Source organism: Schistocerca piceifrons, chromosome 1 (genome assembly GCF_021461385.2).
Source record: "Schistocerca piceifrons isolate TAMUIC-IGC-003096 chromosome 1, iqSchPice1.1, whole genome shotgun sequence".
Lineage (NCBI taxonomy): Eukaryota > Metazoa > Arthropoda > Insecta > Orthoptera > Acrididae > Schistocerca > Schistocerca piceifrons.
The window spans coordinates 252,594,294-252,613,893 of NC_060138.1; the positions used below are offsets into that span (position 1 = coordinate 252,594,294).

The following is a 19,600-nucleotide window of genomic DNA, read 5'->3' on the forward strand; positions in this document are numbered from 1 at the left end:
TATTTTAATTTAAAAAACCTACCTGTTACCAACTGTTAGTCTAAAATTGTTAGCCATATGTTTGTGACTACTACAGAGCCATATATCACAAAGCGAAAAAAGTGGTCCAACTAAACCATTCATATTTCTTTACGTACTACACGAATATGTAATAAAAATGGGGGTTTCTATTTAAAAAAAAAACGTAGTTGATACCCGTTTGATCCGTGGCAGCGCCATCTAGCAGGCCACCCATAGCGCCATCTGGTTTCCCCCTTCAAGTTAGACAAGTTTCGTTCTTTGTAGTTTTTTTGTTTGACGCTTATTTCGTGAGATAATTGGCCCGGCCACGATCAATAGACCACCCTGTATAATCAATACGGGAGTAGTTTGTAAGAACATTTGTTTGTTGACCACAATATTTGTTCCCGGCATATCGTGAGTGCTTTTTGCGATCATTTAGTAATCGCGAAAGCGTTACGGAGATGATAGATAAACTCCAGTGGAGAGACGCTCAGTAGCTCGGTACGGGAGTTTGTTAAAGTTTCACCGAAGAGTCAAGCAGTATATTGCTCCCTCCTACGTATATCTCGCGGAGAGACCATGAGGATAAAATCAGAGAGATTAGAGCCCACACAGAAGCATACCGACATTCCTTCATTCCACGAACAATACGAGACTGGAATAGAAGGGAGAACCGATAGAGGTACTCAGGGTACCCTCCGCCACACACCGTCAGGTGGCTTGCGGAGTATGGATGTGGATGTAGATGTAGATTTCAGGAAGATATACTGAAACACTTGCTTATTGTATGCACAACTGTCTTGAAAGCATTCACAGTGCTAAGCGTTTTCCATAGTCACCATTGTCTCCAGACACGTGTCCGCTGGTCATCGGGACTCAATGCAAAGAGGATATCTTCACAGAAGACATGGAGTGATGGTCTGGGGCGCAGTTTAATTCCATAGCAGGACTTCTTGGGTTGTCATCCGCTTCACCTTTACAGCACATCGGTACACTGACTATATTCCATTTCTCCGTAACGTTGCCCTTTGTGGCAAGCCATCCTGGGCATAACAAGATAGTTTCTACTGCTTGTCTTCATGCTTGGCAAACCCTGCCTTAGCTAGCGCCTTTGGTTTTTCGTCTAAAGAAATTCAATGACAGCTATCGGCTTGTAACGCACCACCCTTCAGACGCCATATTGAAGAATACGTATGGCGCCGCCCACCTATCGGAACTTCATGAAACTACAAGGGCTGAGGCGGAAATATTCTACTATGTCCCACAACAAATTTCACATTTTTCAACCGAGACCTTTTTGAACGTACCTCGTAACATTCGTCTCCAGTCACTGTCGGTCATGAACTCTTTATGGCCAATGCTCTGACGCCATGTTGTACAGCTGGAGTGGTACACCAGTCTTTGTAGCCACGTAGGCCACACCGCGTTGATACACCAAAAAATCAGGAAACTACATTGACGGTGTGGTCATTGGTGCGTTCAAAGAGCTTCTTGCCACTCCTTTACGTCTCCACAGCGACTGGTTTCACTTCGCTTATTCCGATCTAGAGGCACATACCCATTACTTCACTGCCATGACTACCGTCAGTAGTGCTCGGTCATGACCTCCTGGTAGCTGTTCCTCATCATCTACCGCGCTCCTAAGCGAACCGTTTGCTCCTTTAAGTGGCTGACTAATATTGTTTTTGATGAACTTATCATCCTGTATCACGCATCTCTAGTTCATGTAGAATATATTTTGGGTTTAAGTGTGATGATCCATTTGAGTCACAATCTCCCTAGTAACTAACACGTAATCTGAAAACAAAGCTCATATGGAACTCAACCCATACTCTTCACTAATTGTATCTACGTTCCACACACAGCAGCAAGCCGATGGACCTGACGTTCCTGGAGTTTCGAGGGCTGTAAGAACCGCACTAGCAGCAACAAAGGAAAGTTAATTCCTGCGAGATACCTAAGCTTATAGACCAATTAAAATTACTTGGTCGCTTGGTAGCTGCCCCTTTATGCATTGGAGCTGATTTACTCAAAGCAGAGCTCTCGACGCCAGGCCCGAAGCGTTTGCCGTTGCCAGACTGCCTCAATAATCGGTCAGTTAACTTCCAGTTCCTTGTCTGGCATTCTTTCTTGATGTGCTTGGATCCTGAGTCGCCCCCCCCTCCCCCCCCCCCCCACACAGACAGACAGAGAGGTCATCAGTCCCCTAGAACTTAGAACTACTTAAACCTAACTAACCTAATGACATCACACACATCCATGCGCGAGGCAGGATTCGAGCCTGCGACCGTAGCGGTCGCGCGGTTCCAGAATGAAGCGCCTAGAACCGGTCGGCCACACCGCCCGCCTTTGAAGGCTGCAATTCATCGTTGCGACTGGGTCACGCAGTTATCTATAACTACTTTGCGCAGTGTTGTGGTGTAGCGCGATGTTCAGCGTAGTTTCTTCACGTTTAGAAGGTCGTAGGTTCGGATCTTGTCCACTGAATCGAATTTTTTTATTTCTAACTCAATTGATATTTTTATTCACTTAATTGGTTTAAATTTTTTTACAAATCTTTGTCGCGTCAATTTTGGTCATTGTATTGACTTTCTTATTTGCTCTCATTTTGCTTCCAATCAATCTTTTTTCCGTTTGGAATCTGCCTGTGCCGCCTATAATCTGCAACCAAGTGTCAAAGAGGACTTCTCATAGGTTGAAAATACGGCAGTGCGTGTAGCCAGTGTGACGATAGTTTCAAGTAACCAGTGACAGAGAGAAATCACAGTTTGTTTTTAGCGCCGAAATTGAATTTTTTCTGTCTTTAGTTTGGTCTTAAGGGTTAACTTTAGTCGCCGTGTACGATGCGGTTGTGATTTCAATTCTGACGCCAAATTTTTTGACCGCCGTTTTCTCGGATATTTTGCACATCACGAGTTTATTATTACCTTAGGAGGTGAATTTAAATTCAGGGTTACAAAACGCGTCGTCTGCCGCAGTTCAGTCATCGTTCGCTTAAAATCAGCTGTCGACAGAGCGTACCTCATTTTCGACATACCTCGCGGCTGCCACTTCAACATTGCTTCAAGTTACACGTTAACAGCATTTGTGTAGTGACCTGCCTTATCTGTGTATCACCTATAACCGGGCGATAGCCGGCAGCTAATGCGGCAACACTGTAGTGGCAAGTGACAGGCATCATCTATCAAGTAATTTTATTCTGACAACAGTCAGAATGCATTGTCAGCTTGTCGACGGACAGAATGCAGCACTTCGTCCCGGATCGAGGATCGTTCTTAGTCACACAAGTAATTTGTGATGTGGTGCAGGTGAGTGTACCATGGGCGTTAATGTTCCTGTCACACATCAGGTACATAATGTATAGTATTAGAAACCTGTAGTCATATATTTACTAAATATCATTTTTCATTTTATGCGAAAAACTGACAACCAGTTCTTAATGTAGACAACTTAACGAAACATAAAAAATTATTAGCTTTTATATGCGCAGTTCAGTTAGCACTCAATACTCTCATGCAAATACCTGGAAGTACAAAGGCGCTGGATGCGAAATGGAATTTCCGCGTGAAGTTAAAACTGTATGCCAAAACCAATGCCCTCATCGAATGAGATGTAGAAGCATGACTCCAGACGCATCGACACTTCTATCCTACTATGTAAACTACGCATAAGCTCTCCCTCCAAGGTCGCTGGACCAATTCTCAGGAAAGGAAGGCTATCGCGGAGAAATGCCTCAGTCATGGCATACACATTATTAGCACAATTAATTTTTCACTCTGCAATGTAGTCTTTCTGTTATGACAATTCCCGACTGACAAACTGCGCGCCGAATCGACACGAAGCCCAGACCGCTGAGCATTGGCTGTGAAGGAAGGGATCAAGCAGCAGGTAAATACATGGCCGGTGTCGATTTACTGGCAAGCTGAAACTTGTCTACGAATGAAACTATTAACAAAACAGTTTTACGGCATGCACTGATGGATTTCGAGATCCATGTCAATTTCAAAGGAAATCAGGGACACACTGATCACCATCAGGTTGGCTTTAGAAAGGGAGAGGCACTTTTGACGTTGCGCTGTACACTGGAAGCATGACTTCAAAAAGTCAAGACACAATAAAAAATTTGGAGATCTAGAAAAGGCATTCGAGAACGTAAAATGGTGCAAGATATTCGAAATTCTTAGGAAAATAGATGTAAGCTGTAGGGAAATATGGATAACACACTATATCTACAAGAATCAAGAGGGAACAATAAGAACGGAAGACCAAGGGCCAAGTTCTTGTATAAAGAAGGGTATGGAGTAGAGATGTATCCTTTCGCCCCTATGTTCTATCTATACGTATATCGAAGAAGCTATAACGAAAGTGAAAGAAAGGTTCTCGAGTGAGAGTATAACTCGCTGTTGTCATTGCCGATGACATGGCCGACCTCAACGACAATGAGGAAAAATTTCAGGACCTGTATAATGGAATGAAGTTTAACAAGCGAAAAATATAGATTGAGAATAAAACGAAGGAATACTGGAGTAATGGGTAGAAGAAATGAAATTAGTGATAACCTTAACATCAAAATTGGAGAAGTAGACTGAGAAATTGTGCTACTTTGGAAGCAAAGTAACACATGACGGACGAAACAAAGGAGGACGTCAAAAGCAAGACTAGCACATGGGAAGAGGTCACTCCTGGCCAATGGAAGGCTACTATAATCAAACATTGATCTTACCTTGAGGAAATAATTTCTGAGAATGTACATTTGGAGTCTAACATTGTATGAAAGTGGATCGCGGTTTGTGGGAAACGCCAAAAGAAGGGATTCGAAGCGATTGATACGCGGTACAAAAGAAGGATATTCAATATTAGGTGGATGTGTAGGAAGAGGGGAGAGGATTTCTACGGAATCGGCAAAGAGAGAACCATGTGGAAAATATTACAGGAATGAGAAGCAGTACGACAGGATGTGTATTAAGACGCAAAGAATAATTTCGACGGTACTTGGGGGCTGTAGAGGAAGACAAACAATTGAGGATGTTGTGTGCAAGAGCTGCTCTAAGATGAAGAGGTTGGCGCAAGAGAGACATTCGTGACAGGCCGTATCAAACATGTCAGAAGACTGATGAAAAAGACAGGAAGCAGTTTGAACTGATTGATCACAGGCTTTTTGACACTAACAGAGCCCTAATATTTTATAAAGGCCCAACGAAACGATTTTCTGGGTGAATGACGCGAATGTTTTCCTCCCTCCCCCTCCCCCCCCCCCCCAAGTCGATACATTGAGATTCATGTGTATAAACTTATACTAACAACGGCTCAATCAGCGGTATGTACTTCAGTCAGTTTTGTGAGTATTACAGTTCGCATGCACCGTAACTGGAGCGGTAAGAAACTTTAATATAAGATTGGTTTAGCGTCATGTCAATGACGTCATTAGAGACGGAACACACGCTCGAACTGTGGAAGGAAATCTGTCGTGCAGTCCCAGGTAGGCAGTTCAGTTGAAGAGTAATGGACATCTCTAAAAAGGGCAATCACAGACGCTGGAAAGAAAAACACAAGTATAAAGAAGGTAGCTGCGAAGAAACTACTGATAACAGAACAAATACTTCAGTTGATCGATAGAAGAAGAAAGTACAAAAACGTTCAGGGATATTCAGGAATACAGAATTACAAGTCACTTAGGAATAAAATAAATGGAAAGCGCTGGGAAGCTAAGGCGAAATGGCTGCATGAAAAATGTGAAAAAATCGAAAAAGAAATGATTGTCGGAAGGACTCACTTAGCATACACAAAAGTCAATACTGCCTTCGATGAAATTAAAAGCAAGGGTGGTAACATTAAGAGTGCAATTGAAATGGCGCAGTTAAATGCAGAGGAGAGAGCAGATAGGTGGAAAGAGTACACTGAAGGCCTCTATGAGAAGACTTGTCTAATGACGTGATAGAAGAAGAAACTGGAGTCGATATAGAAGAAATAGGGGATCCAATATTAGAAACAGACTTTAAAAGAGCTTTGGAAAACTAAAGATCAAATAAAGCAGAAGGAATAGATAAAATTCCATCAGAATTTCTGAAATTATCTGGGGAAGTGGCAACGACACGACTATCCAAGTTGGTATGTTGAATATACACTAACCAGCCAGGGCCACAGACCTATCGATAGCAATTACTGCTAGTCAGACACGCTCATGGTGCATGTAATGTCAGTTACGGTGCTCTCCGTGTGTAGAACAGGGAAAGTGCGCGATCTATTTGACCGAGGCCAGATTGTGATGGCCCGGAGGCTCGGCACGAGCATTTCGGGTACTCCACGACTTGTCGGGTGTTCGAGGAGTGCCACGGAGAATGTCTTCAAAACGTGGCGACACCAAGGTGAAACCACGTCCAGACGTTGTGGGGCTTGGTGGCCATCCCTCGGACGTCGTTGGCTGGGCGGACTGGTAAAACGGGACAGGCGACGAGTTGTAGCGAAACTAACATCAGACTGTAATGTTAGGCAGAGCACAAGTGTGTCTGAACACACAGTGCACCGAACACTCCTAACGATGAGCCTCCCCAGCCGACAGTACCTGCATGTACAAATGTTAACACCACGTAATCGGCAACTACGACTGAAAGGGACACATGACCATCGGCACTGGACGTTGGAACAGTGACAGAGCACTGCATGGTCTGATAAATCCCGATACCTTCTTCTGTAGGCCGATCAGAGCCCGCAAATCCGTCGTCTTCCAGGGCAACAGCTCCTTGAAACCTGCACTGCGGAACGGAGACAAGCTGGCGGCGGCTCCTTTATACTCTGGGGAACATCCACATGGGCATACACGGGTATAACGGAGCCAAGGAGTATCGTATACTGGTTTTAGACCATGGACACCTCTTCCAGACAGCAGTGGCATTTTTCAATAAGCTAACGTGCTATGTCACAAGGCCAGGAGTGTGGTGGAGTGGTTCGAGGAACACAGTGGCAAGTTGCAGTTGATGTGCTGGGCTCCCCAACTCGCCAAATCTGAACGCGACCGGCACATTTGAGATATGATTGAACGTGTCGCAAAGCTCATCGCCTCCCTCCCCGGAATTTCGGGAATTAAGCGACTTGAGTGTGCAGATATGGTGCCAACTCCCTGCAGCAACCTACCTAGGCCTCACTGCTCCAATGCCACGACGCGTTGCCGCTGTTATCCGTGATAGATGGGCATTAGGTGACTTATGTAAGTGGTTATAATATTCTGGCTGACCACTGTAAGAGTCTGGCGGGCGATATACCAGCTGACTTTCGGAAAACATCACCCATACAATTCCGAAGATTGCAGGTGGTGACAAGTGCGAGAAGTCAGCTTAGGAGCTCATGCATCCAAGTTTCTCGCACGACTAATTTACAGAAGAATGGAAAAGAAAATTAAGGATCAGTCAAATGACTATCACTTTAGCTTTAGGAAAGGTAAAGGCACCAGAGGCAATTCTGACGTTGCAGTTGATAATGGAAGTAATACTAAAGAAAAATCAAGACAAGTTCAGAGAATTTGTCATCTTGAAAAAACCGTTCGACAATGTAAAACGCTGCAAATTCTGAGAAAAGTAGGGGTAAGATACAGGGAAAGGCGGGTAACATACAATACGTGCAAGAACCAAGACGGAGCAATAAGAGTGGAAGACATAATACGAAATGCTCGTATTAAAAAGGGCGTAAGAGAGGGGTATAGTATTTCCCGCCCTACTGTTCAAACTATCCATCGAAAAAACAATAACAGAAATAAAAGAGACTTTCAAGAGTGGAATTAAAATTCAAGGGTGAAGGGATATCCATGGTAAGATTCGCTGATGACACTGCTATCCACAGTGAAAGTGATGAATTATAGGATCTGCTAAATGGAATGAACAGTCTAATGAGGACATAATATGGATTGAAAGTAACTCGAAGAAAGACGAAAGTAATGAGAAGTAGCAGAAATGAGGACAGTGAGAAACTTATCAGAATTGGTGATCATAAAGTGGATAAACCACGATGAACGGAGCAGGGAGGACATCAAAAGCAGCCTTCCTCTGGCACAAATGGCATTCGCGGCCAAGAGAAATCTACTAATATCAACAAACACACGCCTTAATTTAAGGAAGAAATTGCTGAGCATGTACGTTTGCAGCACAGCGTTATATGGTAGTGAGACGTGCACAGTGGGAAAACCGGAACAGAAGACAATCTAAGCATTTGAGATGTGGTGCTACAGAAGAAAGTTGAAAATTAGGTAGACTGATAAGGTAAGGTATGAGGGGGCACCTAGCAAAATCAGCTAGGAAAGGAATATAGGGAAAACACTGATAAGAAGGGAAAAGATGATAGGACCTGTTATGACATCAGGGAGTAACTTCCAGGTACCAGAGGGAGCTATAGAAGGTAAAAACTGTGGAGGAAGACGGAGATTGGAATACATCCAGCAAATAATAGGGGTCGTAGATCGTAGGAGGTTGATACAGGAGAGGATTTCGTGGCGGGCCGCACCAAACCTAGACCGATGATTCAAAAAGTCCCATATTTTCCCTTAAGCGACCAAGAAATTACAGAAAACCTGAATCTTCATGGCAGATGGGAATCTGAACCACCGTCCTCCCGAATGCGAGTCCTTAGTTTTACGACTGTGCCGCCTCATACCGGTTATTGGCAGAATTTTTACGTCGTACGCGTTTTGCGTTAAACCTTGCCTCAATCCCGGCTTGACGTGTTGCCTCAAATGTATTCCCACCGCTTTCGCTGACTGTGACACACTGGAAAGTAAACACGATATACTTCAGTCTAAACGGAAAACAGACACTTGTTATTCCGGGCAAAGATTCGCGTCGGAAGTACGCCCTTGACAGATGAAATCTCGCGCAAGGTTACGGTCACGGTAATCAATAGCCGCCACCGCACAGACAAGACGCAGGTATTTCAGTGAGCAGCATCCGGTCCTCTGGTACGAAACAATCATTTGTCGTACGAGACGACGTAATACGTTGCATTTTCCACTACCTGCTTTTGATGCTCGGTATACGAGGTGTGGCTAGAAAAAAACCGGAGTAGTACTGGTGAAACAATAAAACGAATGCAATAAGGCTGAAAGTCGCGTGGCCTGTGAATTGACCCTCGCTCCGCCTACTGCTCGAGTTTCATCTGCCTCCTGCACTCAGTCTGCCCGTGGCGTCTGTTTTAAGTAGTTGACGTTTTGTCTGTGCGTCGGAAAATGTTGAGTGTACAGAAAGAACAGCGTGTTAACATCAAATTTTGTTTCAAACTAGGAAAATCTGCAAGTGAAACATTTGTAATGTTACAACAAGTGTACGGCGATGATTGTTTATCGTGAACACAAGTGTTTGAGTGGTTCAAACGATTTAAAGATGGCCGCGAAGACACCAGTGATGACACTCGCACTGGCAGACCATTGTCAGCAAAAACTGACGCAAACATTGAAAAAATCGGTAAACTTGTTCGACAAGATCGCCGTTTAACAATCAGAGCAGTGTCTGAGTTAACAGGAGTTGACAAGGAAAGTGTTAGGCAGATTCTTCATGAAAGTTTCAACATGAACAAAGTGTGTTCAAAAATGGTTCCAAAGTGTCTCACAATCGAACAGAAGGAACGCCGAAGAATGATTTGTTCTGACATCCTGGAAAACATTGAAAGTGATCCCACCTTCTTACAAAATGTTATTACTTGCGATGAATCGTGGTTTTTTACTTACGATCCCGAAACTAAACGCCAATCGATGCATTGGAAAACTCCTGGTTCTCCACGACAAAAAAAATGCACGAATGTCAAAATCGAAATTCAAGGCAATGATGATTGTTTTTTTTTTTGACATCAAAAGGGATTGTGCACATTGATTGGGTACCAGAGGGACAAACAGTGAATCAGCATTACTACATTAGCGTCCTGGCTACCCTACGTGAGCGAGTACGGAGAAAACGGAACGATTTGTGGAGAAAAAAGTCATGGATCCTTCAGCAAGACAATCCCCCAGCTCACAGTGCGTTGTCAGTGAAGACGTTTTTGGCAAAACACAACATTCCCATCTTAGATCATCCACCCTACTCACCTGATTTGGCCCCCTGTGACTTTTTTCTTTTCCCTAAAGTCAAGTCAGCTTTGAAAGGAACTAGATTTGAGACTGTTGAAGCAGTAAAAGAAAAAGCGACGGAAGTAATGTATGGACTTACCGAAAATGATCTGCAGCATTGCTATGAACAGTGGAAAATTCGTATGGAGCGGTGTAGAGACCGAGGAGGAGAGTACATTGAAGGAGATAACATGAAAGTGTAAATAATTGTAAATAAATGTTTTTTCCAGCATCAGTCCGGTTTTTTTCTAGCCGCACCTCGTATATAATGAACGATGCAACATGGGAAAAAATGGACTCTGTCGAGCTTCCTTTTTCTCCTTGTGTAACTAACCTGCAGTGTAATTCACAAGCTTACTAAGTATTCATAGTCTGGTTCACTTCGTCTCTGGAAAGTAGCTAGCAGACGGTCAGTGGCAACAAATTGGGAAGCTGTTAAAATCTGATTGGGTCGTGTAAAGGGGGGGGGGGGGAGAGGGGGAGAGAGATAGAGAGAGAGTCACAAGTTTCTATTCTGGGTTCGCTTTTCCCGATTCCCGATATCTGTGGATAATATGCTACTAAGTATGGCAAATGATTGAACTATTTTTCCTTGCAGACGAGAAATGTTATTGTGAAAGACTTTGAACGTAATATAAATTATGTAGCTTGCACGGTAGGCAGTAGCATCAGCACGTATCTTTCAGATAACTGGTTAATGCTTAAGGACAACAAAACGCAGTGCATACAGTTTCTGAAACGGATCTCCTGTAAACTGAAAATTTTATTGACATGTGGTGACTAGTCAGTGATGTGGACAACTTAACATTCTTTGGACTGAGGGTAGGTGGAAGCTTTCCTGAATGTATCACTTTCAAGATCTTGTGCGGAAACTGAATGCTGCTGTCTTCACTGAAAGAAAAGACTCATTGTCTCTGACACAAACGCGTAGGCTTGTTTAATTACCTTTATTTCGCTACATTACCTCGCATGCTGTTACATTTATTCTGGAGCAATTCTGTGCACTCACCAAGATTACTCATTGCCCAGGAAAGGATTGTCAGATTGATCTGCAGCACCAGTTTGCGAACTTCGTGTTGGATGTTGTTCAGATGCCTCTGAATTCTTTCATTCCCATACATATACCATCATGGGATTATTTGTTGACAGTATAGACTCACTCCGACGGAACTGTAATACTAGACTAGAATACTAGACCGAAAAACGACATGTACTTGGACAACACTTTCCCAAGCGCTATACTGGATGGCGTGAACTATTAAGCGGCTTTCATTTTACGTAGGCTTCCAGTAAAACTGAACAAAAATTGAGTGATAAATTCCAAGTATTTAGATCCAAGTTTAAATCTTCTATTCTTTATGTGAGTTCATCGTGGTGGTACAGAATTTTTCTCTGGAATGTGTTACTTATTCGTATACTTCCGCAAAATTTTATTAATTCGTTAATTATTTTGTGTACAAATGTTCTAATCAGATTTTGTAAATTATGTGCTGACTCCCTTGATGACGGAGTAGCTTCGGCTCGTATGTTTCCACGGAACTAGGTAAATAAATAAATATTACGATGTTTACGTTCTGAGAGCTATGCAACTTTACGTGGAAATTATAGTAGTGAACAGACAACGAGAATGAAAGTGTCCTATGAGCGGAGCGGAGCTGATGAACAAGTGATTGCGAATGTAGCATGTTTACTGAGCGACAAACATGATGACTACCTCGACGCGATAAGTGAAATGTCGTAATGAGTTCAGGCGTGGTTAACGAGCGACGCAAGAACAGCTGACTTCGAAGCGTGACAGAGTAGCGAAGGTCGAACCACAACAGCGCGCTAGTTTAAAGGGACAGGAACTAACTTGCTGAGGAAGAAAAAGAGTATATGGCTTAAAAATAGCACCACTTCACTGCTAAACATAAAGAACAACTGATAGAAAATTATAGAGAATAAAGGCACACGTAAGGCACGCATTAAGTTACTCTAAGCAAATACTCCGTCCCGATTATTTTGTTTGGGTAAGAAACCAAAAACAATAAAAATGGAAAACAGCAACGCAAAAAATACAAATATACCTTTAAACATAAACTCTCTTGCGGTGCTGAATCAATGTAAACATGACTAGCGCACATCATCTTTTGTTGTGTAATATACCGTAAAGAGCAGTCGGTGACTACACGCACAAATTCTCATCTCAAAATAGCCACCTGTTTGTATGTATGTTACACTTTCCCGGCGACGTTTCACAGTTGGTAAGGATGACAGGAAACCGCAGTGGATGTTCATGACAATATTGAAATAAATATTCGCATGGCATATTTTCTGCAAATAGGGATACGGGGCGCAGAAAGAAATTCAATCGTCAAAAATATTGATACACTAATTCGACAAAAACAGTAAATCATGGGTGCATATCAAGCCACTCAATGAGTTCAGCATTTCGAGGGATACACTTATCTAAAGACGATGTTTCGTAAATACATGTATGTTCTCCAGGTATTCCCCGCACAATATTCTAGAGCGAAAGCAACTTTGCAAAAATATCCAGTTTCGTTGACGTAGCGTGGCAGCTTATATATATTTTTATGCAACTGGCAATAGCCGCTAAATGTTAATTACGGACAGCGGCTAAACCGTAACAATGAAACATTATACGCGATGTACAAGATTAACTGTGAAGGGCAGAATAAGGCCACCATCGACGGTTGGCTAAGGCTCGTGATACAAAACATTGTAATTTTCACCACATCAAAACTTTAGAAAGCTTAAAGTAAATTTACCTGTCATAGACTTTGAAATAACTAATTCTGGCCAGTTCTGTCGCGGCGTAATGTTATTTGTAAAACAGCATACTTAGACTCTGTTCTAACTTTTGCTCAAAGTTAATGAGATTATATGAATATCTTTGCCGAAATATATAGTAAGTCCGCTAACGAGTAAGAACAGCGGTAAAGAATGACAGGTGTACGATGTAAACACAGAATAGGAGAACACCAAGCTCTAAACATAATCCAAGAAAATTAGTGAAGAAGTTTAACTACTGAGACCCCAAAACAACCAATGACATGACATGACAAGATTAGTCATAGAAAAAATGCATGCCTACACCAATGTTGCCAAAAATGAAAATCTGTGCATAGGAAAATTTTTTTGTCGTTTCACATACGTGCCGGTGTTACGATAAGGGCTGCCAGGCCGTATAACAACTCAGCTACTTCGTACAGAAACTTTTACAGAGCAGTTGCGGTCACGCAGTTAGCGTTAAAATCTACATTTAAAATTCACGGAGCTTTCTATATCGGGCAAATATTGAGCAACTAAAGTCCTTATGCACGTCACAGAGATTACTGTAATGGAAAGTGAATGACACATGAAATTTTATTCTCAGAAAATATCCCTGAACAAACTCCGAACTTCTGTTTGTGTAGTTCGGATTCATCATGTATATAAAACTGACACATTGGTTGGCTTCGTCAATGCACAACTAAACTGATGCCATTAATTGTTGTAACACGTGGACACAGCCTCTATAAATTCTGTAAGTGACATATGCCGCTCTTGGGTATAACTTTTTACTGTTCGCAGTAAGAACACTAACAACGGAAAGTAAAAGATGCCACTTAAGGGATAAACTGTAATCCTCGAACACATGCTAAACCTCTGGCAAAGCTTCTGATCAGACTTAAATCCTTCATTTGGAAGAGCAGCAGCTTGTTTTCGTGACACGTCCGTTGGCTTCAGTACACTAACTTTACGCCAGGGGTCGGTATTTCACTACGACCTTCATTAAACATAGTAAAAATAATTATAATAATGATGATGATGATGATGATGATGATGATGATAACAATAATAATACGTATGGTTACGCCAGTAATCAAAATGGACAAGCGGTGTCTCATTGTTCAGTACGCCTGTTTGCAACCTATAGTTATTCTCAAAATAAACTACTTGTAGCTGGTAGATCGGGGTCGTTGGATCGAAATTAAAAATACCTGATCCCAGCGGAGAAAAGGGGGCTTCGACCGTAGACGTAAATGTAACAACATAATGTGCATATTCGTTGGCTTACGGTCTGTTACCTTTCAAACTAACCTAGACCTCTGAAAAGGATACAGGTCTGCTACCCCAAAATTCTGCACAATAAAACAGAATAATACAGCAGTCTTCTTACGAAACATGTAAACCCTTCATGAATCGTGTCGTACGAGCCTCGATAATATGTTTAATCCTACCGTATTCTGACACAGCAATCGGCCAAGAAACATTGTGAGAGATGTTTACAACGATTGAACAGTATAAACGCGTATAGACAAGAAATAAATTTGAGTCAAAATGAACGAGAGCGAGGAAGTTCTCGTCCGATAACGGAGCATGTATGAGCACGGATCACTAAGTCATCACAACGTTTGTCTAAGAAAACTAATAGAAATAATAGTGGCCGTAGCTACGTCACTGGTCAAACGGAACAGCAGTATCACGGTGTTTGATGCACCGTTTTATTACAAGCTACAACCTGGAATTAAGCTCAAAAGAAACTGCATGGAGCAAATAGAGCGGTGGTGGATGCAGAGGAATGTACGATACGAATCGCCGTCTTTGGCCAGTGACATAGGAAACATGCGATAAACGTCGTAAACAATATGGCGACTATAACGTGATGTTATTGGCGATTTTTTTTTCAAACGTAGTAAGGTACAGAGAAATCTTAATTTTAATTGTGAACAGTCTCAGTTGCAGCGTTTACCAAGAAATTTACATAGGTTTCAGTCGGGATAATCCAACCTTCTTCAGAATAACAGTATCGTTTGTCATAGTGGACATCGTCAAGCTAAAACTACAAATCCATAAATTATCATCAGAATGTAAAATTTATCTGGCACTGCCTCGGCCACAATGCCAGATAAATTTTACATTCTGACGATAATTTATGGATTTGTAGTTTTAGCTTGATGTCCACTATGGACAAACGATAGATACTGTTATTCTGAAGAAGGTTGGGTTATCCCGAGTGAAAGCTAGGTAAATTTCTAGGCAAACGGTGCAACTGAGGCTGTTCATTATAAAAATTAAAATTAATATTTATACAGTTGCTAATAGGGTCGCGAAATGTTGAAGACACAGAGAAATCTGTCACTACAAAATGATTCAAATGGCTCTGAGCACTATGCGACTTAACTTCTGAGGTCATCAGTCGCCTAGAACTTTGAACTAATTAAACCTGAGTAACCTAAGGACATCACACACATCCATGCCCGAGGCAGGATTCGAACCCGCGACAGCACCGGTCGTAAGGTTCCAGACTATAGCGCCTAGAATCGTACGGCCACTCCGGCCGGCCTGTCACTACAATCAGGGTTTTGTTACTATCACATTCGTTGGTTTTGCTAACTCATAACCATGTAATTACCTTCCAACCTAACCTGTACCTCGGGCGAAGCTGTAGGTCAGTGTGTCACCACAACCAGTTTTATTTATATATTGCTTTCAAATACGTTGGCTTCGTCAGCTAATAACAAAACTGTGGCTGAAAACACGAAAAGGTGACGCGACAGTAGCCAGTAACACAACGTCATGGGGCCAAAGCCGTCGACTCATATCGAATATTCGTCTCGGAGTCTCTGCGTCGGTATCACGGCAGAGGAGCAGCGCGTGCCAGAGATTTGGCGGGAAAAGTCAGCTGCTGGCGGGCTCACCTTGTGGGGGTGCGCGTGCGCGTTGGGGTATCGATCCCCTTGGCAGGGGTAGTGCGTCGCGGCGAGGGCGACCCGTTGACCGCGGGGGCGGCGGCACGGCGCGGCGAGGGCGCTCCGTTGGCCGCGCCGGGGGCGGCGCGGCGCGGCGACGGCCCGCCGTTGGCCAGGCCGGGGGCGGCGGAGGCGGCGCGGCCGCGGCGCGCGCACGGCGAGCCGGCGCGCTCCCTGTCGCGATCGCGCTCCTGCCTCATCGAGAGCGCGCGGCACACTGGCCTGCCGGCGCCCGCCGCTGCCCCCGGCGAAGGCGCCACGCCGGCCACCGAGCTGAAGCGCACCGAGTTGGCGCGCCGCGCGGGCCGCTTGCTGGCCGCCGGGCTGTTGCCCGCGCTCGCACTCAGCGCCGTCGCCGTCATCGTCGTCGTCGTCGTGTTCGTCGTCGACGTCTCCGTCGGGCCCGGCATCTTCACTGCCTTCTAGCTCCTACCTCGGATGACACTGTTCCGCCGATATCTCGTCGCACTAGTTCATCACAATAGCTCACCCCGAAAATCACTCAATACCGTCCACCATCACCACTTGCAAAGCGCGACCTCCACGCTGACTCTCCCGGCAATGCCACTGTCGCCGCTTGCTGTCACACCCGAGAGACGAAACGCGTGCAGCGTATCGGACGAATCGAAGGCGACTGCAGCGCCGGACACACGCGGCGTTATCAGGGCGAGGCAGCGCCGGAGCCGGCGGCGTGCGTACTACTAAGGGGACCCAGCGCCCGGACAGATAAACGCCGCCGCCGCGGGCGCGACGCAGGCGCAATGCAAGGTCAGCCTCGCGGAGGAGCTGCGCGCCTCAGAGGGGGACACCCCGGCCAGTGGGCTGGCTCGCTGCTACCACCACTCCCTCTCTCTCTGCTGCCGCCCACAAGTTATTGATACATACTGTCACACGTAAAAGACGCCTGTTGTTGTGGTCTTCAGTCCTGAGACGGGTTTGATACAGCTCTCTATGCTACTCTATCTTGTGCAAGCCTCTTCGCCTCCCAGTACCTACTGCAACCCACATCCTTCTGAATCTGCTTAGTGTATTCATCTCTTGGTCTCCCTCTACGATTTTTACCCTCCACGCTGCTCTCCAATACTAAATTGGTGACCTCTTGATGCCTCAGAACATGTCCTACCAACCTATCCCTTCTTCTAGTCAAGTTGTGCCACAAACTCCTCTTCTCCCCAATTCTATTCAATACCTCCTCATTAATTATGTGATCTACCCATCTAATCTTCAGCATTCTTCTGTAGCACCACATATCGAAAGCTTCTATTCTCTTCTTGTCCAAACTATTTATTGCCCATGTTTCACTTCCATACATGGCTACACTCCATACGAATACTTTCAGAAACGACTTCCTGACACTTAAATCTATACTCGATGTTAACAAATTTCTCTTCTTCAGAAATGCTCTCCTTGCCATTGCCAGTCTACGTTTTATATCCTCTCTATTTCCACCATCATCAGTTATTTTGCTCCCAAAATAGGAAAACTCTTATACCACTTTAAGTGTCTCATTTCCTAACCTAATTCCCTCAGCATCACCCGAGTTAACTCGACTACATTCCATTATCCTCGTTTTGATTTTGTTGATGTTCATCTTATACCCTCCTTTCAAGACACTATCCATTCCGTTCAACTACTCTTCCAAGTCCTATGCTGTCTCTGACAGAATTACAATGTCATCGGCGAACATTAAAGTTTTTATTTCTTCTCCATGGATTTTAATACCTACTCCGAATTTTTCTTTTGTTTGCTTTACTGCTTGCTCAATATACAGATTGAATAACATCGGGGATAGGCTACAACCCTGTCTCACTCCCTTCCCAACCACTGCTTCCCTTTCCTACCCCCCGACTCTTACAACTGCCATCTGGTTTCTGTACAACTTGTAAACAGCCTTTCGCTCCGTGTATTTTACCCCTGCCACCTTCAGAATTCGAGAGAGAGTATTCCAGTCAACATTGTCAACAGCTTTCTCTAAGTCTACAAACGCTAGAAACGTAGGTTTGCCTATCTTTAATCTTTCTTCTAAGATAAGTCGTAGGGCCAGTATTGCCTCACGTGTTGCAGTATTTCTACGGAATCCAAACTGATCTTTCCCGAGGTCGGCTTTTATCAGATTTTCCATTCGTCTGTACAGAATTCGTGTTAGTATTTTGCAGCCGTGACTTATTAAACTGATAGTTCGGTAATTTTTACGTGCCAACACCTGATTTCTTTGGGATTGGGATTATTATATTCTTCTTAAAGTCTGAGGATATTTCGCCTGTCTCATACATCTTGCTCATTAGATGGTAGAATTTTGTTAGGTATGGCTGTCCCAAGGCTGTCAGTAGTTCTAATGGAATGTTGTCTACTCCCGGGGTCTTGTTTTGACTTAGATCTGTCAGTCCTCTCTCAAACTCTTCGCGCAGTATCATATCTCCTATTTCATCTTCATCTACATCCTCTTCCATTTCCATAATATCGTCCTCAAATGGCGCCTATGGTCACGAAAACAGTTTTGTGTGGTTGCCAATGTCGACCGACCGGCGCTTCAGTGTTTTCTGAGGCACCGCCCTCTCTCGGTCCTTAACGTCGGATGTGAAAAATGAATCCGATAACGGTACGCATGCGACAGCTGTCAACTATGTTCCACTGCCACTGTGTATCTCTTTCTCAGACACTGCCCTGGTATCATTCACTCTTTATATAACACAACCGGTGTCTCTTTCCCACTGCACTGTCTCCCCTCTCAGCATATAAAAGGACGAATATCTTCACGTGCCATAATATTTGCGAAAATTTTTAAAGGTGAAGAAGAAGGCTGAATGAGGCAGCTGGTACCCCACCTTTCTGTCAGAGTATTTTAATAAACAGGAGTATATTCACCTCTTTTGCGCTGCGATAGGAGCATCTTTCCGCTGGTTCCGCTCTTTTCCCTGCCATTACAGGGCATGTTACTCGGATAAAAGAACTTTATTGGCCAGTAAAATTTTGATAGTATACTTACGTGAAATTGAAACAACGCAAAACTATATAATTTTACACGTCAGACCGCCGGCTGGTGTGGCCGGGCGCTTCTAGGTGCTACAGTCTGGAACCGCGCGACTGTTACGGTTGCAGGTTCGAATTCTGCCTCGAGCATGGATGTCTGTGCTGTCTTTAGGTTATAGTTGTTCAAAGTTCTAGGGGACTGATGACCTCAGAAGTTAAGTCCCATAGTGCTCAGAGCCATTTGAACCATTTTGTAGGGTAACTTTGTACCTGGGTATCTCGGCAAGAGATCAAGATATCACACCAATTTTCAAAGTTGTTCGACAACGGGATATTAGGAATGTATTGTAAAAATTTCGGCCATTTTCTGTGCACCGGCACCATGGAATCCGTGGTTCGGTTTTGGTACCCTAGAACCATGGTTTTCGGGTATTTTCAGGAACCTCCCGTGAAGTAACTGGTGCATCTATAAGCCTCGTAAGGCGCACCGTAGACCGCACGTAATGCAAAAAGGACCAATCGATTTGCTGCGTTTGTCTTAGCTGGAGGAAGTGTGTAATATTCAAACTCGAGCCTGTACTGTACGATAGATAAAGTAAATCGATTGCTCTGTTGCATATGCAAATGGTCCCCAGCCCAAGGTGATAGAACGGTAGCGTCAAAGATTTAGGGTGGCTCTTGGGTCATGGACCATTTGTATACCAAACAGAACGTTCGCCTTTCTATAACCGTCCAACATTACATGCCCAAAGTATGAATATGACACACTTCCTCCATCTTAAGCAAATGGAGAAAGTCGGCTGGTTCC

General features: G+C 43.9%; 1 protein-coding gene across 2 annotated transcripts in view; it reads right to left on the reverse strand.

Moving 5' to 3' along the window:
• The window catches only part of LOC124792827 (protein PRY1-like), a 542,115-nt gene that overhangs the window by 399,843 nt on the left and 122,672 nt on the right, over positions 1–19,600 (reverse strand). The window contains exon 1 of one of the 2 annotated variants that reach the window (XM_047257971.1): positions 15,772–15,882. The exons of the other annotated variant lie outside the window; for it this stretch is intronic. The gene's annotated coding sequence lies outside the window, so the exon portion shown is untranslated. Of the gene's footprint in view, positions 1–15,771; positions 15,883–19,600 lie in introns of those variants that run through there. 2 annotated transcript variants of the gene reach the window in all.